Source organism: Triticum aestivum, chromosome 3B (assembly GCF_018294505.1).
Source record: "Triticum aestivum cultivar Chinese Spring chromosome 3B, IWGSC CS RefSeq v2.1, whole genome shotgun sequence".
NCBI lineage: Eukaryota > Viridiplantae > Streptophyta > Magnoliopsida > Poales > Poaceae > Triticum > Triticum aestivum.
In genome coordinates this window covers 202,690,204-202,714,352 of record NC_057801.1, presented here as the reverse complement: position 1 = coordinate 202,714,352, position 24,149 = coordinate 202,690,204, and positions in this window count along the sequence as shown.

Below are 24,149 nucleotides of genomic sequence, written 5' to 3'. Positions count from 1 at the left end.
GATTTTTAGGTCATTCCGAGAACTTTTGTTTTCTACACAATAAACAACATCATGGCAGGTCTGCTGAAAATAGCGTCAGTCCGGGTTAGTTTCATTCAAATCATGCAAGTTAGAGTCCAAAACAAGGGCAAAAGTGTTTGGAAAATTAGATACGTTGGAGACGTATCAAATACCAGCCATCTCTGCATGGCACTTCTTCAACTGGGAAACGTGAAACACATCATGAACTCCTGACAAACCTTTGGGTAATTCCAACTTGTAGGCAACTTCACCCATACGTTCCAAAATTCTGTATGGTCCCACAAATCCCGGTGCTAACTTTCCTTTGACTCCAAATCATTTAACTCCTCGAAGTGGGGACACACGAAGATATGCTCTGTCTCTGACTTTGTAGGTTACCCCTTGCGTTTAAGGCATAACTCTTCTGCCTGGATTGGGCTATCTTAAGTCTATCACGGATCAACTTGACCTTCTCCTCAGAATCTCTGATTAAATCTGGTCCGAACAACTGTCGATCTCCAACTTCATCCCACATCAATTGTGTCCTGCACCTCCTTCCGTACAAAGCTTCAAAACGGGCCATCTTCAAACTGTCCTGATAACTATTGTTATATGAGAACTCTGCATAGGGTAAATTATCATCCCAACTAGATCCATAATCTAGCGCACAAGATCTCAACATGTCCTCCAGAATCTGGTTGACTCTCTCGGTCTGCCCATCTGTCTGCGAATGAAAGGTTGTACTGAACTCTAGCCTGGCACCCAAAGTTTCATGCAACTGATTCCAAAACTTTGAAGTAAACCGTGTTCCTCTATCCGTTACGATGGTCCTCGGAACTCCATGCAGACATACGATATTGGTCATGTATATCTTCGCCAACTTAGCACTTGTATAAGCGGTTTTAACGGGGATGAAATGGGCTACCTTGGTCAAGCGATCAACTACAACCCAGATGGAGTCATAACCTGAACGAGTCCTAGGTAATCCGGTAATAAAATCCATGCCAAGCTTATCCCACTTCCATTCGGGTATCGACAAAGGCTGCAGTAACCCTGCTGGTTTCTGATGCTTTGCCTTAACTCTCTGACATACGTCGCATACTGCTACATACTTAGCAATATCCTTCTTCATACCTGTCCACCAGAAACTCTCCTTCAAGTCCAGATACATCTTGGTGTTGCCTGGGTGAATCAAATAAGGCGAATCATGTGCCTCCTAAAGAATTAATTCCTGATCTCGGGGTCATTGGGCACATAGATGTGATCCTCAAACCATAAAGTTTCATGCTCATCCTCACGAAAACCTTTAGCCTTCCTTTACTCATCCTTTCCTTTATCTCTGCAATCTCCTTGTCCGTCTTCTGGGCTTCTCGGATCTTTCCCAGCAAAGTGATTGAACTTCCAGTGCAGCAACATAACCTCTCGGAACTATCTCCAAGCGAAGTTCTTGGAGATCATCGGCTAACTCCTAGGGTAATCCTCTGGTTATGAGTGTATTAACATGACTCTTGCAGCTCAAAGCATCAGCCACGGCATTGGCCTTTCCTGGGTTATAATGCAATCTCATGTCATAATCCTTTATGAGCTCCAACCATCTCCTCTGCCTTAGGTTCAAATCCTGCGTGAAGATGTATGTCAAACTCTTATGATCCGTGTAAACATAACAATGGTTACCGATAAGAAAATGTCTTCAGGTCTTGAGCGCATGCACTACGGCTGCTAACTCCAAATCATGCATGGCATAATTCAATTCATGAGGTCGAAGCTGACATGAGGCATATGAAACAACTCTTCCTTCTTGCATAAGAACGCCTCCAAGTCCCTGACGAGAAGCGTCACAATATACTTGGAAATCCTTGCGTATATTCGGGAGAATCAACACTGAGGCTGTAACCAAACATTTCTTCAACTCCTAAAAACTGGCCTCATAATCCTCGGTCCATTTAAACTTGGTGTCTTTCTTCAATAACTCCGTCATGGGCTTCGCGATCTTGGAGAAATTCTCAATAAATCTCCGATAATAACCCGCGAGTCCAAGGAAACTGTATCTCTCCAACTAAGGTGGGTGCCAACCATTCAGTGATGGCTACAACCTTGGTAGGGTCAACTACCATTCCTTCTCCTGATATAACATGTCCGAGAAATCTGGCTTCCTTCAACCAAAACTCGCGTTTTCTAAACTTGGCATATAACTGATGTTCCCTGAGCTTCTCGAGAACCAAGTGGAAATGTTCCTTGTGCTCTTCTTCATTCTTCGAATAGACCAATATATCATCAATGAACGCCACGACAAACTTGTCCAAGAACTCCATGAACACCTTGTTCATCATACTCATAAAATAGGCAGGGGCATTAGTAAAACCAAATGACATAACCGTATACTCATAAAGCCTGTACCTTGTGGTAAAAGCTGTCTTAGGTATATCCTACTCTCGGATCTTCAGCTGGTGATAACCTGACCAAAGATCGATCTTGGAGAAAACTTTAGCTCCCTGCAGCTGGTCAAACAAATCATTGATCATCGGCAGAGGGTATTTGTTCTTGATCTTCACCTCATTCAACACACGATAATGAACAACCATCCTCAAGGATCCATCCTTCTTCTCAACTAGAAGCACTGGGGCTCCCCAAGGTGATGAGCTCGGTCGAATATAACCTTTCTCCAATAATTCGTTAATCTACTTCTTAATTTCTCAGATCATTGGCGGGCATCCGATAAGGTCTCTTGGATATTGGTCTGGTGCCTGGCAACAACTCAATCGGAAAATCAATGTCTCGGTCTGGTGGCATGCCTGGCAATTCTCGGAAATACATCGGGATAATCCTTCACAACTGGTAGTTCCTCCTGAACAACTCCCGAAAGGGAATTCACCTGAGTCCTCCTTGGCGCATGCCTAGATACATACTTGATTCATTTTCCCTATGGAATGGTGATAAGAATCGATTTACTGGCACAATCGATGTTTCCCTCGTACTTGGATAGCCAATCCATTCCTAGGATCACATCCAATCCTTGTGACTCGAGGATGATGAGGTCTGTGGGGAAAACATGTCTACCTATGGTTATTAGCAACTGATAACATCCCCGACTAGCCATATATTCTGCTCCTGGGGAAGTTACTAACATAGGTGAGTTAAGGGCTACGGTTGGCAACTTAAACTTGTCCACAAATCCCCTTGATATGAATGAATGTGATGCACCAGTGTCAAAAAGAACAAGGGTTGTAAATGCATTTATCAAGAACTTACCGACAACTGCGTCGGGCTGCTCCTCAATTTCCTCCACACTGACGTAATTCACCTGACCTCTGGTGAAAGGGTTGGGCTTCTTTCTAGAGCTTCCATTGCCATCTCCATTCTTTGCCTGAGGACATTCAGTGGCGTAGTGTCCAGTCTTCCCGCACTTGAAACAGGTAACGTGACCAGATCTTTCTTTGCAGGTGTTGCGGGGTTGGAACGACTCTAGTTATTGCTTCCTCCATTCCCATTACCATTCTTAGGGCCACTATGGTTGTGTGAATGACTCTAACTATTGTGACCCAGATCTTTCTTTGCAGGTGTTGCCGGGTTGGAACAACTCTAACTATTGCTTCCTCCATTACCATTACCATTCTTAGGGCCACTATGGTTGTGTGAACTTCCTACATTATGGCCTCCATGGTTATGTCCTCCATGGGTATGATGAGTGTGTCCTCCCGAGTACGGATAATAGCGAGGCTTCTGCTGAGCTCCAGAATTGTACTTCCCCTGTCCATACTTCCGCTTGCGGTTATCTATCTGCTGCTGCTTACCTTCAATCATGAGGGCCATGTCTATCGAATCCTAGTAGTTGTTGAAGGTTGCCACCATCAACAGCATACTCAGCTCATCATTGAGTCCCTCAAGAAATTTCTCCTACTTCGCGACATCTGTGGCCACATCATCTGGGGCATAGCGAGCTAACTTGCCGAACTCATCCACATACTGCCCCACCGTACGACTTCCCTGGCGTAAGTTGCGGAACTCACGCTTCTTCAAACTCATGGCTCTAGCCGAGACATGTGCGGTACGGAAGGCTTACTGAAGCTGATCCCATATAACTGTAGCAATGGAGTAAGTGGCCATGAAATTCTCCAACCATGAGGCTGTGGGTCCATCAAGCTGATGTGCGGCAAAGCACACTCTCTCCGCATCCGTGCCTCCAGCAGTTGTTAGCTCCCTCTCGATCTTGCGGAGCCAATCATCTGCAACAATCGGCTCGGTGTTGCTAGAGAACACCGGCGTATTCAACCTTAGGAAACATGCTAGGTTGTCAACTGGGGGTGGTGGTGGTGGGTTATTGTTGTTGTTGTTGTTGTTGCCTTGGTTCTGGATCATCATCTGCATCAAGGCATTCTGCTGTTGGATCAACTAGGTGAGCTCCGGTGGGAAAGTGAATCCAGGGTCATGTCTGGGAGGCATCTGATGGGTCGGAGGGGTGAGAAAACAGAATAGAATAAGGTCTAATGAGAGATTTCACTACCCATATGCATATGAGACAAATTCATTCAATTCACACCACTCAGATTCAAACAAAGTTTCACACAATCGATCTAAGCTATTATTACAAAATCTCACGAACAATTTCTAACCAAGGTTGGAAAAAGCGGTAGGCGTAAGCGAGGTGGTTAGCCTTTGCCTAGTGCCTAGGCGGTGCCTAAGAGCCCTAGGCGCGACCTAGGTGGTAATATAGTTTTTACTCGTAGTGCATTTGTGATTATTATATGGGTGTTGATATTAGTTTAGGGCATATAAAAAAGTTAATTACCGTCTACTACCATTGGAATATAACCCGTTTGGCATACTAGTGTAGTATGTGGCATGATTTCTTGCTTGCATAGGCAATTCCTTGCTTACCCTACCTAGACCTCCATTTATGCCCTAGGGGAGGCGTTTGGCCATTGCCTAGCGCCTAGGCGTGCCTAAGCGCCTCCTAGGCACTGCCTTTTCCAACAGAGTTTCTAACTACTTGGAAGAACTCTAATAGTAATATGGTGGTCGTCTAGTCATAATAACAGAGTTTCCAACAGAGTTTTGATGGGTGAAAGACTCCATGGGCTCATAGTCATGATCTCTAGCGTCATCATCATTGTCTTCATCTTCATCACTGTCCGTGTCATCTAGTATGATGTAATTGTCTTCATGAATATGCACTTCACGTTCTTGTTTCACCTCAGGTATTCCTAGCCTCTTATTCAGGTCTTCATTCTTCTCCAGTAGCACAACAATTTCCTCTTCATATCCATCGCGGGTTGCCTTGAGTTCCTCTTCTAGCTCGTTATTCCTGGTCATCACCTTCTTGGTCTTCTTCATGATAGCGCACATCTGGTTCTCATATCGACAAATGTGTTGATCCATCTCCTGTATGTATGTTGCAATAGATCCATCCTTCCTGCGAATCATCTCCCATTGCTCATCCCGACGTCCACATATCTCATAGACGGTGTCTTCAAGATCCTCGTGGTACACCTCACAAATGCGTCCAAAGGTGATGTGGGCTGCCATGCTCTTTCTTAAGCTCCAAGTTGGTGCATCCAAGGTAAACTCGATGGGCTCGGTAGTTGGTGTAAAAGTCCTTCCCGGAACACAAACTTTGATCCTCCAGCGCTCCTCTTCTGGTAAAGTTGCAGTGAAGGTTTCGGTGGAACTTGGTAGACCGATGTTCAGGTACTTCGTGACTTCCTTCAGGTGTTGTCCGAAAGGGGTGTCGTCATCCGGCTGAGTGAACTTGTTCCTAGGGTCCGACATCTATAGAGTAGAAATAGATGATGATTAGAAATGAATAGAGAAGACATCATGTGGCTTTTCCTAGTGGTCGTGTCCTACAGTTAGTGTGTGCTCTGATACCATCTTGTAGCGATCCGATCCCAATGGATCAAAGTCTCTATGATTAAGTGTCATCCCTGGATCGGTATGCTGACACACACAATACTCGAGGAATTATAACAAAGTTCAATCACACAATTATTACATCAAGGTCCTCATAAAGAGTATTTATTACATAAAAATGGCTGAAGGCCATCTAAATAAAGTAATTGTGGAAGCTTCGATGATAAATGAGTCCATCAACTCCATGACATAATTGAGTGCATGACAATGACCTAGCGCACCTTATTCTTCGTCGGAAAATTCTAGAACATTAGACGTTGCAGATGTGTAGGTCAGCACATGGAATATGCTGGCAAAGTCACATTGTAGAGCAAATGAATGAAAGAGACTATATCTACATGCATATTTGGCTGGTGGAGGCCCTATGTTTAATTTTTGCATAAAGCTAATATTTCCCTACAATAAAGGAATAAATTTTATTTACTACCAAGTTTATGCCATTATTGAGAAGGTTCCTCCAACTCAATCCCAAAATTTACAAGTATAAACAATAACCCAATACATTAATTAAATAGAGTGATGAGATCAAAAAAATATTCACTTCCATATACTCAAGTTGTCCATAACCGGGGACACGGCTAAACATGATTAGTTTGTACACTTTGTAGAGGTTTGCACACTTTTCCCCACAAGACTCGACCGCATCCATGATCAGAAGATCGAGGCATAGTCTTTCTGAAGCATTTCCTCTAAACCCTGGGTAGACAGGTACACCTACTTTCCCTCTACATATGCTAGTCTACCACGAAAAGAGGTCACACAACTTACTCAACTATGCCAGAGCCCATAATGGCTTGTGGCTGCACACAGAAGTTTCTAGGCATGAAATATCATATGATCCCTTTGAGCCTGGTGGCAGACCTAGGGTAATCACACGGGTATTCCGGGATACCCATGGGCAAGCACTCAGATGTGTATTAAAGTTGCCACCTTATGTTGTCCAAATTATTATCTCTCGCAACTTGCATGAATCTCACAAACGAATCCCCATCTACGAGCATGGCTAAGCAATTTATGAGCATAACATATATTCCCCGAGTGATCAAGGTAATAGGTTCCTACCTCATGAACTACATAAGCAAACCACATGTTCCCAATCCTACTCATGCAATCTTTGAGGGTGAAACAATGCATAGTAAAAACTGGGTATTGAAAAGTATGATAAAAGTGTAACTTGCCTTGCTGACGATCGGAAAACTCTAGAGATTTGTAGTAACAAGCTTCGCACTCTGGAAAACCTATCGTAAACAAACAATAACATACATAAGCACTCAAGAAAGAGATGCAAAGAAAACCGAAGAAAAGATCCAGAAAACTCACAAACAAGGAAATAACTAAACTAAACAGAAAACAATTTTTAATAGTATTATAATTATGTGGATTAGATCTTAACAGAAAGTACATGAGATTAGCTTTGATTTGCAAAAAGTATCAACTAAAACGGAGCTATGAAACTCAAGTACGATCAAAAGAAGTTCAAAATCAAATCTGAACAAACTCAAATTTTAAATTTTCAAAAACATGTTTAAGTTGGTTTACTGGATAGATGAGATCACTCTAAAGATTTTGGTGTTGGTTTCATCGGATACGAGCAAAAAAGTTGTGCTAGTTTGAAACGTAGGGACTAAACAGTAAATAAAAACAAGTGGATAGGTCCCTGGCAGAAAAAAAGAAAAATAAAAATCTAATGAATGAACGTTTGCTACAGAGACCTAACGAATGAAAACCATTCACTACCGAAGACTAACGACGAATGTCCACTAAATAAAAAAATGTTTCAAAAAAACAGACGCGATCTGGATCGTTGTATCCAGATCGGACGGGCGAGAGGGGTTCGGGGCTACTAGTGGCGGCGGATGTCGACGGCGGCGAGGTGGACGGTGGGGGCGGTGGCTCGACTTGGGGAGGAGAGGTGCCGGGGCCTAGGCTTATAAAGGAGCCAGGGGGCGGCGACCTGCGGGAGGGGCCAAGGCGGAGGAGGAGTGGCCGAGGCGGACTCGGCGGCGTTGGGCGCTGGCCGGTCTCCGGTCGGAGTCAGCCGGGGTGGCTGGGCTGCGGCCTGGCTGAGCTGGGCTGGCCTAGTCCAGCGGGGAAACTTAAAAAAAACAATTTTCCAGAGAAAAAAAACACGAAAAACTAATATAAATAAATATCTAAAATACCAGAAAAATTCACATATCTATATGGCCTTATTAATGACCTAGTGAACATTTTTCTGGGCCTAAATGCCTAAACAAAAACAAACTTTTTAGTACTAATTACTCTGCAATAAAATAAATAAACTTGCAAATAAAATCGAATAAAGTATCCAAAAATTCAAAATTGAATTTCCAATATTTCTTTGCTGTTTTTGAAGAAGTCCTTTTATCTTCTCTCTTTATTTTATTTATTTGCAAAAATAATTGGAAAATAATTTTGAATAACAATTTGATCCAATTTTCTAAATTTTGATAAATCAAAAATGGACTTTTGGGAAATCTCCAACTCTCTCAAATTGGTCCTTGAGTTGCTTAAGGTCTCTTGGATCAAAATTCAACCTAAACAAGGAAGCAAAAATGCATAAATCATGGATGCATATGAATTATCTATAAATAACATCCAAATTGAAAATTGGGATGTTACAATCAACGAGAAAGAATGATGCAAGAAATGCAAAGGTTTGAGCTCTCTACATGCGACGTGATCAAGCTACTCACCCGAAAGTCCCTCTTGATACTACGGATATCAAACCTATAATCCGGTATCCCTCCAAGCACCACGAGACCGGCAAAACTAGGAAAACCTAGCTAAGGTATACCTTTGACTTGAACATTCCACTTGATCTTGATGATTGCTTTAATTCTTGCCTCAAGTTGGAATATTTTTCTTGTCCACAATCACTTGATGAAGATACTTGAAATGCTTCCTCATATTGCAATGAGGGAAGCCTTAACTTAAGCCCATCCTCACATGCACATTATCATGATGTGGACCGCAAGCTTCAAAGCATATAACCTTCGGCTTGTCATCTTGCACTTGGACTCCTCGAACCCTATGACCATCACCACTTGATGGTATCCACGCATAGGCTACTTGAAATCATACCACTATATCACTTGATCCCACGTGGTATAAATATTGCACTTTGTGATTTGACAATTTAGATAATCTTCGAGCTTCATCTTGGTCAACCAACATCTTTACTTCATGCCTCATCTTGGTTTCTTGAAAGCAACAATGAACTCTTCATTTACCTTCATTTCTTCAAGACTATGTCACCAAAGACTCTTCCATGAACATATCAAGTTACACTATGAATATCATCTTGGTCACCACATGCTCTCCAAAAACTCCATCGTAATCTCTTGAGAGGCACAATGAATTCTTCACTCTAGTTGCTTGCTTCAAGACTTAATCAAACTAAACCCAACATATGATCTCACCATGATCTTATCTTGAAACCATAACTTGAATTCTTTTGTTTAATTACTCTCTCCATCCCTTGATCCATAAAAGCCCAAATACGTAAATATTTGAGATCCTCTAATGAACTCCACCTTGAACATATTTGGTTAGACATTAAAATCAATCTTGATGGCTTCAACAGAAATCCCCAAAGACTAACTTGAAACCTCACTGGATATGGGACCTTGAGAGCCAAAACCTAGGCCCCGTGTGCACGGGAGTCAAGGACCCTGTGCGCACGGGGTATCCAGAGAGTTGACACTCGACCTCGTGCGCACGGGGGTCAGGATGCACGTGCGCACGGGGTATCTAGAGAGGGATACCATGAGGGCTTCTTTGGATGTTTCGATGGCATTATTCACAAAACAACCCAATGCATTTCAAGCATCACTATGGAACATATCTTCCTGTAAGATTCAATGCAGTTGATGCTCCATAGGAATTCTAAGTTAATACCAAAGCTTAGGGAAAATATGTTCATCTATATGGACTTCATCTTTGAATCCATCCAATATCATTGATTGTCCATCTATGGACAATCCCTTCAAATATATCTCAATATAAACATTAGTCCATAGAGATCGTCATTAATTACCAAAACCATACTTAGCATAAAAATAAACACATGAATTTGATGCTAGTAGAACCACACTATATGGAGCAAACTCCCCCATAATATATGCATGTGAAAGACCTAGGTGAAGTTTTCTCTATATACACATGCATGAAACAAGTAAACACAACAAATGTAGATATGCATGAATGATAAGAACCAACCCACATCTCATAAACCCTCTAAACTTCTCCCCCATTGGCATCAAATGCCAAAATGGAAGAAATCTATAAGGCCAATATAGTATGAGTTCCTCCTTAATGTGTGCATTTCTCAAAGGTGAGTGGAATCAAATGCACATACCCATTTATGAATACATGTCTTAAACTATATTGGGGATCCATAGAATGCAACAAGAAGATAAAGCAAGAGAATCACACATTCAGAAGATCCAAAGAACATATTTTGGACAACATATATGGGATGCATCCAATAGGATCATCACGCTAAGAATGGGTCCAAAATATATCCAAAAACTCATGAGTGCAAAGATATAAGAATTACATACACGCACTCACTACTCATCCTCTTACCGGATCCATCAAAGAATCAAAAGACAATCATAAGGACCGGTAGTAAATGAACAGATATCAAAGAAAGATATGCACTTTCTCATGTGTATAAGTTTCTTATGTGGCAAATAATCATCAAGATGAGCATCCACAAAGAAACTTGCACACACAAAAAGGTACAAAAGATAAGACCTTGATATCCATGAATTAATCCATTATTATACAAGCTTGATCTTTAGCATAAGAGCTTTGTCACATGGCACATGGCACAAGGCATGGTGTAAATTGATCTCATTTTCATAAAAATGGATTACTAATCATGAGAGATAGTACCAAAACCAAAATGAGAGTTTTTGCAAATTTATCATATTGCACATAAGAGCACTTTGAGGACTTCGTATGCAATAAATTGCTTAATTGGCATATTTGGGATAAGTGAACCACAAGCATGGTTTTATAGATCCCCATGATATGCTTCTTCTCAAATGGCTCATAGATGCAATAAGGAGGTTTAAGCTCTTTCAAGAAACATAAAGCCAACAAGTACTAATCATGTCGTGATGCAACATACACAATGTTGACTCTAATTTAAATAAATGCATGAAGTGAGTACTTGTTACCGAGAGAGCATTGGGGCCCTTGATCTAGTACGCGAACATGAGGGAATTGATCTTGTTCTTGGATAGGTACATGATCTCCATAGCATCTTGCTCTTGTGTGGGGGGTGATGACTTCCCTTGTGGTGGATCCACAAGAGGGGATATTACTCCTTCTTTCTTCTACATGGACATGGGGTGTTTCTGGTGGAAGAATATGATCAATCCCCATTGTACTTGTAGCTTGGGAAGGAGCCTCATCACCTAGGAAAGTTGAAACAAATTTCTCCATGGAAGCCGTTATTCTCATTACACTCCACATTCACCGTTTCCTCAATACATACCATGGATTTATTAAGAATATGGTAAGTGTGGGAGTTTGATGCATATCCAACAAATTGACCCAAATTTTGGTTAACCAGGTTTTCATGATGAGAATGAAACACTTACAACCGAACTGGGTTTTCATTTATCTTCTCCTTCAAATCAAAGAATCAACCAAGCTTGGCTCTAGTAATTTTCCATGGTGTCTCCACCTTCATCATGAATAAGCCAATCATCCAATGCTTCTCCAAAGTACCTAAAACACATTAAGGTACAATTTGGTCCCCAAACATATTGGGCTGAAGTAGTTAGTCCAACTACAATACATAGGGCAAACTCCACATTAAATATGTGCATATGGATATGAACTCGAAATTCATGCACATTCTTAGCCATGAAGGATATGATGGAGTTTACCCTATAGAGACGATCAAGTAGAGCAAGCAAGGCATGAAGAAGTATATAAATAAACATACATGCACAAGCCTACCAAGATCTAAAGAGATACAATTTGGACAAGACAACACATACACGATGCACCAATAAAATCATGAAGCACTCAAGTTGCCCAAATTACATCAAAGTGATGAATCTAGACAAGATCACACACAAAGAACAACATATGAACTAAGCAAAAACCAATGAGCATAGGATATACACTACACACATACTCAAAGGTTTATCTCACTCAAGTAGATCAGAATGGCACCCAAAAAATTAAATAGGATACATTAAAGGCTCAAGACAACAGACACCACTATATGATGTGCAATGCAAAATGCACATGCGAGATACAAAACCTACGCAAGCAAGGGACGAGTAACTTTCAATGTAAGCAATATAAATACAAGTTACCGCAAAGAGGGACATTAGATGAATAATATGGATTATCCACATGACTTGGCCCAAACAAATAAATGGTGGATATCCTTTTCTTCATGAATTATCCAAATCTCCAATGTCCTCCACACACCTATTGATTAAGTTTGAGCTTGATGGTCCCCAACCAAGTTGGGTCCTAAGAAGTTAGTGACAATAGGCTTGGCAACCCAAATGGTCTTTTCCATTTCCAAACCACTTTGGGCACCAACAAACTTGGCAAACAAATTGCCAACAACATCATTCCTAAGCGAATAATGATCATTGACTAGAGGAGGCTTAGGGATGTTACCATTGGGACATGATGAGGATATGTGTCCCTTCTCACGGCAATTATAGCAACATGTGCCCCCCTTCTCTTCTTCTTTATTTTCTCAACTTGGGGAGCATTTGAAGGAAATATGCCCTAGAGGCAATAATAAAGTTGTTATTTATATTTCCTTATATCATGATAAATTTTTATTATTCATGCTAGAATTGTATTAACCGGAAACTTAGTACATGTGTGAATACATAAACAAACAAAGTGTCACTAGTATGCCTCTACTTGACTAGCTCGTTGAATCAAAGATGGTTAAGTTTCCTAGCCATAGACATGAGTTGTCATTTGATTAACGCGATCACATCATTAGAGAATGATGTGATTGACTTGACCCATTGCGTTAGCTTAGCACTTGATCGTTTAGTATGTTGCTATTGCTTTCTTCATGACTTATACATGTTCCTATGACTATGAGATTATGCAACTCCCGAATACCTGAGGAACACTTTGTCTGCTACCAAACGTCACAACGTAACTGGGTGATTATAAAGGTGCTTTACAGGTGTCTCCGATGGTGTTTGTTGGGTTGGCATAGATCGAGATTAGGATTTGTCACTCCGATTGTCGAGAGGTATCTCTGGACCCTCTCGCTAATGCACATCACTATAAGCCTTGCAAGCATTGTAACTAATGAGTTAGTTACGGGATAATGTATTACGGAACGAGTAAAGAGACTTGTTGGTAACGAGATTGAACTAGGTATTGAGATGCCGACGATCGAATCTCGGGCAAGTAACATACCAATGACAAAGGGAACAACGTATGTTGTTATGCGGTTTGACCGATAAAGATCTTCGTAGAATATGTAGGAGACAATATGAGCATCCAGGTTCCGCTATTGGTTATTGACCGGAGACATGTCTCGGTCATGTCTACATAGTTCTCGAACCCGTAGGGTCCGCACGCTTAACGTTCGGTGACGATTTGTATTATGAGTTTAAGTGTTTTGAAGTACCGAAGGTAGTTCGGAGTCCCAGATGAGACCGGGGACATGACAAGGAGTCTCGAAATGGTCGAGACATAAAAATAGATATATTGGATGACTATATTCGGACATCGGAAAGGTTCCGAGTGATTTGGGTATTTATCGGAGTACCGAAAAGTTACGGGAATTCGCCGGGGGGTATATGGGCCTTATTGGGCTTTAAGAGAAAGAGAGAGGGGAGGCTGCATGCCCACCCAAGGCCTAGCCCGAATTGGACTAAGGGGAGGGGTGGCGCCCCCTCCTTCCTTCTCTTCTCTCTTCCTTTTCCTTGACTCCTACTCCTACTACATGGAAGGGGGGAATCCTACTTCTGGTGGGAGTAGGACTCCCCAAGGCGCGCCATAGAGAGGGCCGTCCCCTCCCCTCCTCCACTCCTTTATATACGGGGGCAAGGGGACACCTCTAGACACACAAGTTGATCAGTTGATCTTTTAGCCATGTGCGGTGCCCCCCCTCCACCATAATCCACCTCGGTAATATCGTAGCGGTGCTTAGGCGAAGCCCTGCGTCGGTAGCATCATCAACACCGTCATCACATCGTCGTGCTGACGGAACTCTCCTACAAAGCTCTACTGGATCGGAGTTCGAGGGATGTCATTGTGCTGAACGTGTGCTGAACTCGGAGGTGCCGTACGTTCGGTACTTGGATCGGTCGGATCATGAAGACGTACGACTACATCAACCGCATTGTGCTAATGCTTCCGTTTTCGGTCTACGAGGGTACGTGGACAACACTCTCCCCTCTCGTTGCTATGCATCACCATGATCTTGCGTGTGCGTAGGAATTTTTTTGAAATTACTACGTTCCCCAACAGTGGCATCCGAGCCTGGTTTATGCGTAGATGTTATATGCACGAGTAGAACACAAGTGAGTTGTGGGCGATACAATTCATACTGCTTACCAGCATGTCATACTTTGGCTCAGCGGTATTGTTGGATGAAGCGGCCCGGACCGACATTATGCGTATGCTTACATGAGACTGGTTCTACCGACGTGCTTTGCACACAGGTGGCTGGCGGGTGTCAGTTTCTCCAACTTTAGTTGAACCGAGTGTGGCTACGCCCGGTCCTTGCGAAGGTTAAAATAGCATTAACTTGGCAAAATATCATTGTGGTTTTGATGCGTAGGTAAGAACGATTCTTGCTCAGCCCATAGCAGCCATGTAAAACTTGCAACAACAAAGTAGAGGACGTCTAACTTGTTTTTGCAGGGCATGTTGTGATGTGATATGGTCAAGACGTGATGAGATATAAGTTGTTGTATGAGATGATCATGTTTTGTTGAAGTTATCAGCAACTGGCAGAAGCCTTATGGTTGTCTCTTTATCGCATAAGATGCAAGCGCCAAATAATTGCTTTACTTTATCGCTATGCGATAACAATAGTTGAAAGAGCAACAGTTGGCGAGACGACCATGTGACAGCACATTGATATAGATCAAGATGATGGAGATCATGGTGTCGTGCCGGTGATGATAGAGATCATGATAGTACTTTGTAGATGGAGATTAAAGGCGCAAGATGATCGTGGCCATATCATGTCACATATTTTGGTTGCATACGATGTTTATCTTTTATACATCTTATTTTGCTTAGTTCGTCGGTAGCTTTATGATAACCCACAAGTATAGGGGATCGCAACAGCTTTCGAGGGTAGAATATTCAACCCAAATTTATTGATTCGACACAAGGGGAGCCAAAGAATATTCTTGAGTATTAGCAGTTGAGTTGTCAATTCAACCACACCTGGATAACTTAGTGTCTGCAGCAAAGTGTTTAGTAGCAAAAGTGGTATGATAGTAATGGTAAAGATAGCAAAAGTAAAGATAAATGTTTTTGGGTTTTTGTAGTAGATGTAACAGTAGCAGCGGAAAAGTAAATAAGCGAAGAACAATATGTGAAAAGCTCGTAGGCAATGGATCAGTGATGGATAATTATGCCGGATGTGATTCCTCATGCAATAGTTATAACATAGGGTGATATAGAACTAGCTCCAGTTCATCAATGTAATGTAGGCATGTATTCCGTAAATAGTCATGCGTGCTTATGGAAAAGAACTTGCATGACATCTTTTATCCTACCCTCCCGTTGCGGCGGGGTCCTTACGGAAACTAAGGGATATTAAGGCCTCCTTTTAATAGAGAACCGGAACAAAGCATTAACACATAGTGAATACATGAACTCCTCAAACTACGATCATCACCGAGAAGTATCCCGATTATTGTCACTTCGGGGTTGTCGGATCATAACACATAATAGGTGACTATAGACTTGCAAGATAGGATCAAGAACACACATATATTCATGAAAACATAATAGGTTCAGATCTGAAATCATGGCACCCGGGCCCTAGTGACAAGCATTAAGCATAGCAAAGTCATAGCAACATCAATCTCAGAACATAGTGGATACTAGGGATCAAACCCTAACAAAACTAACTCGATTACATGATAAATCTCATCCAACCCATCACCGTCCAGCAAGCCTACGATGGAATTACTCACGCACGGCGGTGAGCATCATGAAATTGGTGATGGCGGATGGTTGATGATGATGACGGTAAGTATCCCGATTATTGTCACTTCGGGTTTAACGGATCATAACACATAATAGGTGACTATAGACTTGCAAGATAGGATCAAGAACTCACATATATTCATGAAAACATAATAGGTTCAGATCTGAAATCATGGCACTCGGGCCCTAGTGACAAGGATTAAGCATAGCAAAGTCATAGCAACATCAATCTCAGAACATAGTGGATACTAGGGATCAAATAACAAAACTAACTCGATTACATGGTAAATCTCATCCAACCCATCGCCGTCCAGCAAGCCTACGATGGAATTACTCACGCACGGCGGTGAGCATCATGAAATTGGTGATGGAAGATGGTTGATGATGAGGACAACGACGAATCCCCCTCTCCGGAGCCCCGAACGGACTCCAGATCAGCCCTCCCGAGAGAGATTAGGGCTTTTCGGCGGCTCCGTGTCGTAGAATGCGATGAAACTTTCTCCTTGATTTTTTTCTCCCCGGACAGAATATATGGAGTTAGAGTTGAGGTCGGAGGAGGTCCAGGGGGCCCACGAGATAGGGGGTCGTGCCCTAGGGGGGGGGCGCCCCCCTGTCTCGTGGACAGGCCGTGGGCCCCCTTGCACTAATTCTTTCGCCAAAAATTCTTATTAATTCCAAAATGTGCCTCCGTGGATTTCCAGGACATTCCGAGAACTTTTCTTTTCACACATAAAACAACATCATGGCAGTTCTGCTGAAAACAGCGTCAGCCCGGGTTAGTTTCATTCAAATCATGCAAGTTAGAGTCCAAAACAAGGGAAAAAGTGTTTGGAAAAGTAGATACGTTGGAGACGTATCAACTCCCCCAAGCTTAAACCTTTGCTTGTCCTCAAGCAATTCAGTTGATAAACTGAAAGTGATAAAGAAAAACTTTTACAAACTCTGTTTGCTCTTGTTGTTGTAACATGAAAAGCCAACATTCAAGTTTCAGCAAATATTATGAACTAACCATACTAACAATAACACATAGGTCTCACAATTACTCATATCAATAACATAATCAACTAGTGAGCCATAATAATAAAACTCGGATGACAACACTTTCTCAAAATAATCGTAACCTGATATAACAAAATGGTATCTCGCTAGCCCTTTCTGAGACCGCAAAATATAAATGTAGAGCACCTTTAAAGATCAAGGACTGACTAAACATTGTAATTCATGGTAAAAGATATCCAGTCAAGTCATACCCAATATAAACCAATAATAATGAATGCAAATGAAAGTGTGCTCTCCAGCGGGTGCTTTTTAATAAGGGTGATGACTCAACATAAAAGTAAATAGATAGGCCCTTTGCAGAGGGAAGCAGGGATTTGTAGAGGTGCCAGAGCTCGATTTTAAAATAGAGATTGAATAACATTTTCAGTGGCATACTTTTGCTGTCAACGCAAAAACTATGAGATGGTTGTATCTTCCATACTACATGCATTATAGGCAGTTCCCAAACAGAATGGTAAAGGTTTATACTCCCCCAACCACCAACAAACATCAATCCATGGCTTGCTCGAAACAACGAGTGCCTCCAACATACAACAACCCTGGGGGAGTTTTGTTTAATTATTTTGATTTGCTTTGATCTTTTTGGATCATGGGACTGGGCATCCCGGTTACCGGCCCTTTCTCGTGAATGAGGAGCGGAGTCCACTCCTCTTGAGAATAACCCACCTAGCATGGAAGATATAGGCAGCCCTAGTTGAAACATGAGCTGCTCGAGCATACAAAACAGAATTTCATTTGAAGGTTTGGAGTTTGGCACATACAAATTTACTTGGAACGGCAGGTAAATACCGCATATAGGTAGGTATAGTGGACTCATATGGAACAACTTTGGGGTTTAAGGAGTTTGGATGCACAAGCAGTATTCCCACTTAGTATAGGTGAAGGCTAGCAAAAGACTGGGAAGCGACCAACTGAGAGAGCGACAACAGTCGTAAACATGCATTAAAATTAATTTACACCGAGTACAAGCATGAGTAGGATATAATCCACCATGAACATAAATATCATGAAGGCTATGTTGATTTGATTCAACTACATGCGTGAACATGTGCCAAGTTGAGTCACTCAATTCATTCAAAGGAGGATACCATCCCATCATACCACATCATAATCATTCTAATAGCATGTTGGCACGCAAGGTAAACCATTATAACTCATAGCTAATCAAGCATGGCACAAGTAACTATAATCTCTAAATGTCATTGCAAATATGTTACTTCATAATAGCTGACTCAGGAACGATGAACTCATCATATTTACAAAAACAAGAGAGGTCGAGTTCATACCAGCTTTTCTCATCCCAATAAGTCCATCATATATCATCATTATTGCCTTTCACTTGCACGACCGAACGATGTGTATAATAATAAGAGTGCACGTGCATTGGACTAAGCTGGAATCTGCAAGCATTCAACTCAAGAGAGAAGACAAGTAATATGGGCTCTAAATTAAATAAACAATCATGCATATAAGAGCCACTAAGCATTTTCAATATGGTCTTCTCGACCCCCAAAAGAAAGAAAAGAAAATAAAACTATTTACACGGGAAAGCTCCCAACAAGTAAAAGAAGAACGAGAAATCTTTTTGGGGTTTCATTTTAATTTCTACTACAAGCAAGGAAATTAAACTAACTAATTTTTTTGGTTTTTCTTAAGGTTTATCAAACACACAAGAAGAAAACTAGAAAAAGAAATTTAAACTAGCATGGATAATACAATGAAAGAGTATGAGCACCGACGACTAGTGTGTGAACATGAATGTAAAGTCGGTGAGAAATACGTACTCCCCCAAGCTTAGGCTTTTGGCCTAAGTTGGTTTAATACCAAGGACCACCGCTACTCTCCACGGTGTAGTGGGAGGTGTAATCAGGATACCACTGGCTGGTCATCTCCGGATCCCACTGGACAGATGATGCACGATAAGGGTCCAGCTCAGGTTCCGGCTCAGGTTCAGGTTCTGGAGTAAAAGCTTGGGCTAGATGGTTGTTCACCGCTTCCGGCGTGACAAGGCGATTTTCTGCAAGCAAATCAAATAACAGAGGTGCAGGCAAAATAATAAACTCAAAGTGTTTCTTATTGAATGTAAGTCTATACAAGAGCATCTTCTCTTCGTTGTCAACAATAAACTTGTGTGCTACCATGCTCTTGTAATCTAAAATGTGAGGAGGTAATTTTGTCTCCTCCTCCTCAAGGTGCCTAATGGGTATCTGAAAATGTTCAGCAAGACGTGCAGCATAGATACCTCCAAATATGGGGCCTTTTGTATGATTCAGGGCTAGCCGTTTAGCAACGACGGCACCCATACTAAAAGTGTTGTCTCCCAGCAAAGCATGTTGAAGAATAATAATATCTGGAACGCTCAAATTTCCACTATTTCCACGACCAATCAAGCATCTACTAGCAAATATGGCAAAGTAGCGTAAAACAGGAAAGTGTATGCTAGAGACTTTTGCCTCAGAGCCCTTCTTTGGCTCTTCTACAGCAATCGTTTTAACGAAGCCATCTACATCTTCACGATGGGGTTCCTCTAATTCTCCCTCATAAGGTATCCTACATACCGCGCAAAAATGACGTAAAGACATTTCTTTGAATTCATCATATAAATGAAATGATACTGCAGGCGGTGACTTCTTAGGATAATAATAAAAGTTTTGCACGAAAGTATTGGTAAGTAAGAGATACTGATCGATTCGGTCGTTGAAGAAACCGGTGAGGCCTGCAGTCTCGATTAGAGTATAAAAGTCTTCATGAATTCCGGCTTCTTTCAAGAAATCCTCACACGGCCATTCACATGACCGTACTTCCGCTAAGCAAGGAAGATTATACTTGGGTTTTCCTTCTCTTTGTCTTGTTTTTCCTTAGAGCTTTGGCTAGAAGAGCCTTTAAAGAGCCGCCTTAACATTTTCTGAAAATTTCTGAAATTTTAGTAACTTCAAAATAAAAGTGAATAAAACTAAACAAGATTGATAGCAACTACTCCTACAAGTGCCTAGGGCCTATATCATGCATTGGAATTGCTTGGGACCTAAAAAATTTAACATGCAAGCTCAAGAACATGGTCACGTATGCAGCAAAAATTTGCAAGGAATAAAGCACTATAACAAAAACTAATTGGACCAATGGAGGAGTCACACACCAAGCAACAATCTCCCAAAGCAGTTTTGTGAATGGAGCTTTGAGCTAAGAGATTGAAAATCGCAGCAAAATGAGCTAGAACTCAGGCTTGAGCTGGATGGGGATTTTTTAGGGTAAAAGATGAAGTGTGTGGGTGCTGGCATAAGTGGAGGGGAGCCACCAGGGGCCCACGAGACAGGGGGTGCGCCCTACAGGGGGGCGCGCCCTCCTCTCTCGTGGCCTGGTGCTTGCCCCTCCTGCAGTGTTTTCAGTGCCTAAAATCCTCAAATATTCCAGAAAAAATCATACTAAATTTGCAGGGCATTTGGAGCACTTTTATTTTCGGACTATTTTTTAATGCACGGATAATTCAGAAAACAGACAGATAATACTATTTTTGCTTTATTTATTCTAAATAACAGAAAGTAAAAAGAGGGTACAGAAGGTTGTGCCTTCTAGTTTCATCCATCTCGTGATCATCAAAATGAACCCACTAACAAGGTTGATCAAGTCTTGTTAACAAACTCATTCCGAATAACACGGAACCGGAGAAATTTCGAATAACACTAAGTTACCTCAACGGGGATATGAAAATCCCCAACAATAAGAATATCATACTTTTTCTTGACAGTAGGGAGAGGAAATTCAAAACCTCCAAAAATGATAGTTGGAACTTTTTCAATAGAATTGATGCTATGAACTTGAGATTGTTTCCTCGGAAAGTGTACCGTATGCTCATTACCATTAACATGAAAAGTGACATTGCCTTTGTTGCAATCAATAACAGCCCCTGCAGTATTAAGAAAAGGTCTACCAAGGATAATAGACATACTATCGTCCTCGGGAATATCAAGAATAACAAAGTCCGTTAAGATAGTGACATTTGCAACCACAACAGGCACATCCTCACAAATACCGACAGGTATAGCAGTTGATTTATCAGCCATTTGCAAAGATATTTCAGTAGGTGTCAACTTATTCAATTCAAGTCTACGATATAAAGAGAGAGGCATAACACTAACACCGGCTCCAAGATCACATAAAGCAGTTCTAACATAATTTCTTTTAATAGAGCATGGTATAGTTGGAACACCCGGATCTCCAAGTTTCTTTGGTATTCCACCCTTAAAAGTGTAATTAGCAAGCATGGTGGAAATTTCAGCTTCCGGTATCTTTCTTTTATTTGTGATGATATCCTTCATATACTTAGCATAAGGATTTACTTTAAGCATATCAGTTAAGCGCATACGTAAGAAAATAGGTCTAATCATTTCAGCAAAGCGCTCAAAATCCTCATCATCCTTTGACTTGGATGGTTTAGGAGGAAAGGGCATGGGTTTCTGAACCCATGGTTCTCTTTCTTTACCGTGCTTCCTAGCAACAAAATCTCTCTTATCATAACGTTGATTCTTTGATTGTGGGTTATCAAGATCAACAGCAGGTTCAATCTCTACATCATTGTTTTTGCTAGGTTGAGCATCAACATGAACATTATCATTAACATTATCACTAGGTTCATGTTCATCACCTGATTGAGTTTCAGCATCAGAAATAGAAATATCATTGGGATTCTCAGGTGTGTCTACAGTAGGTTCACTAGAAGCATGCAAAGTTCTATCGTTTTTCTTTTCTTCTTTTTAGAAGAACTAGGTGCCTCTAAATTATTTCTCTGAGAATCTTGCTCGATTCTCTTAGGGTGGCCTTCAGGATACAAAGGTTCCTGAGTCATTCTACCAGTTCTAGTAGCCACTCTAACAGCAAAGTCATTTTTATTATTTAATTCATCAAGCAAATCAGTTTGAGCTTTAAGTACTTGTTAAGCTTGAGTAGCAACCATAGAAGTATATTTGCTAACACGGTGAAGTTCATCTATAACTCTAGCCAGATTATCACCTACGCGTCCTATCTCGAAAGCATTATTCTTTAACTCTCTACCAACATAAGCATTGAAACTTTCTTGTCTAGCCATAAAGTCATCAAATTCATCTAAGCATGGGCTATTAAATTTAGTAGAGGGAATTTCAACTCTATCATATCTATAGAGAGAATTTACCTTTACTACCTATGTTGGGTTATCAAGACAATGTGATTCTTCAGGCGGTATATTCAGACTGTGTATTTCTTCAATAGGTGGTAAATTCTTAACATCTTCAGCTTTAATACCTTTTTCTTTCATTGATTTCTTTGCCTCTTGCATATCTTCAGGACTGAGAAATAAAAAAACCTCTCTTCTTTGGAGTGGGTTTAGGAATAGGCTCAGGAGTTGGCTCAATTGGTTCAGGAATTACTTCAGGAACTGGCTCGGGAAGAGTCCGATTATTTTCATTAGTCAACATATTATTCAATAGTATTTCAGCTTCGTCGACTGTTCTTTCCCTGAAAACACAACCAGCACAACTATCCAAGTAGTCCTTGGAAGCATCGGTTAGTCCATTATAAAAGATATCAAGTATTTCATTTTTCTTAAGAGGATGATCAGGCAAAGCATTAAGTAACCGGAGAAGCCTCCCCCAAGCTTGTGGGAGACTCTCTTCTTTGATTTGCACAAAATTATATATTTCCCGCAAGGCAGCTTGTTTCTTATGAGCAGGGAAATATTTAGCAGAGAAGTAATAAATCATATCCTGGGGACTACGCACACAACCAGGAGCAAGAGAATTATACCAAGTCTTAGCATCACCCTTTAATGAGAACGGAAATATCTTAAGGATATATAAATAGCGAGACTTCTCATCATGAGTAAATAGGGTGGCTATATCATTCAACTTGGTAAGATGTGCCACAACAGTTTCAGATTCAAGGCCATAAAAAGGATCAGATTCAACTAAAGTAATAATATCAGGATCAACAGAGAATTCATAATCCTTATCAGTAACACAGATAGGTGAAGTAGCAAAAGCAGGATCGGGTTTCATTCTAGCATTAAGAGACTGCTGCTTCCATTTAGCTAATAATTTCTTAAGATCATTTCTATCATTGCAAGCAAGAATTTCCATAGCAGCTGCTTCATTCATAACATAACCCTTAGGAACAACAGGTAATACATAATCATTGGGGGAACCTTCATCATCACTATCATCAATAATAGGTTCTTCAATATTTTCATTCCCCCTAACTCTAGCAAGTTGTTCATCAAGAAATTCACCTAATGGCAAAGTAGTATCACGCACAGAAGTAGTTTCATCATGCATAGCAGAAGTGGCATCATCAATAACATGCGACATATCAGAATTCATAGCAGTAGTAGGTTTAGGTGTCGCAAGCCTACTAATAACGGAAGGAGAATCTAGTGCAGAGCTAGATGGCAGTTCCTTACCTCCCCTCGTAGTTGAGGGCAAAATAGTAGTTCGATCGTCTTTCAAGTTCTTCATAGTGATCAACAGATATAAATCCCAAGTGACTCAGAGAATAGAGCTATGCTCCCCGGCAACGGCGCCAGAAATTAGTCTTGATAACCCACAAGTATAGGGGATCGCAACAGCTTTCGAGGGTAGAGTATTCAACCCAAATTTATTGATTCGACACAAGGGGAGCCAAAGAATATTCTTGAGTATTAGCAGTTGAGTTGTCAATTCAACCACACCTGGATAACTTAGTATCTGCAGCAAAGTGTTTAGTAGCAAAAGTGGTATGATAATAATGGTAACGGTAGCAAAAGTAAAGATAAATGTTTTTGGGTTTTTGTAGTAGTTGTAACAGTAGCAACGGAAAAGTAAATAAGCGAAGAACAATATGTGAAAAGCTCGTAGGCAATGGATCAGTGATGGATAATTATGCCGGATGCGATTCCTCATGCAATAGTTATAACATAGGGTGATATAGAACTAGCTCCAATTCATCAATGTAATGTAGGCATGTATTCCGTAAATAGTCATACG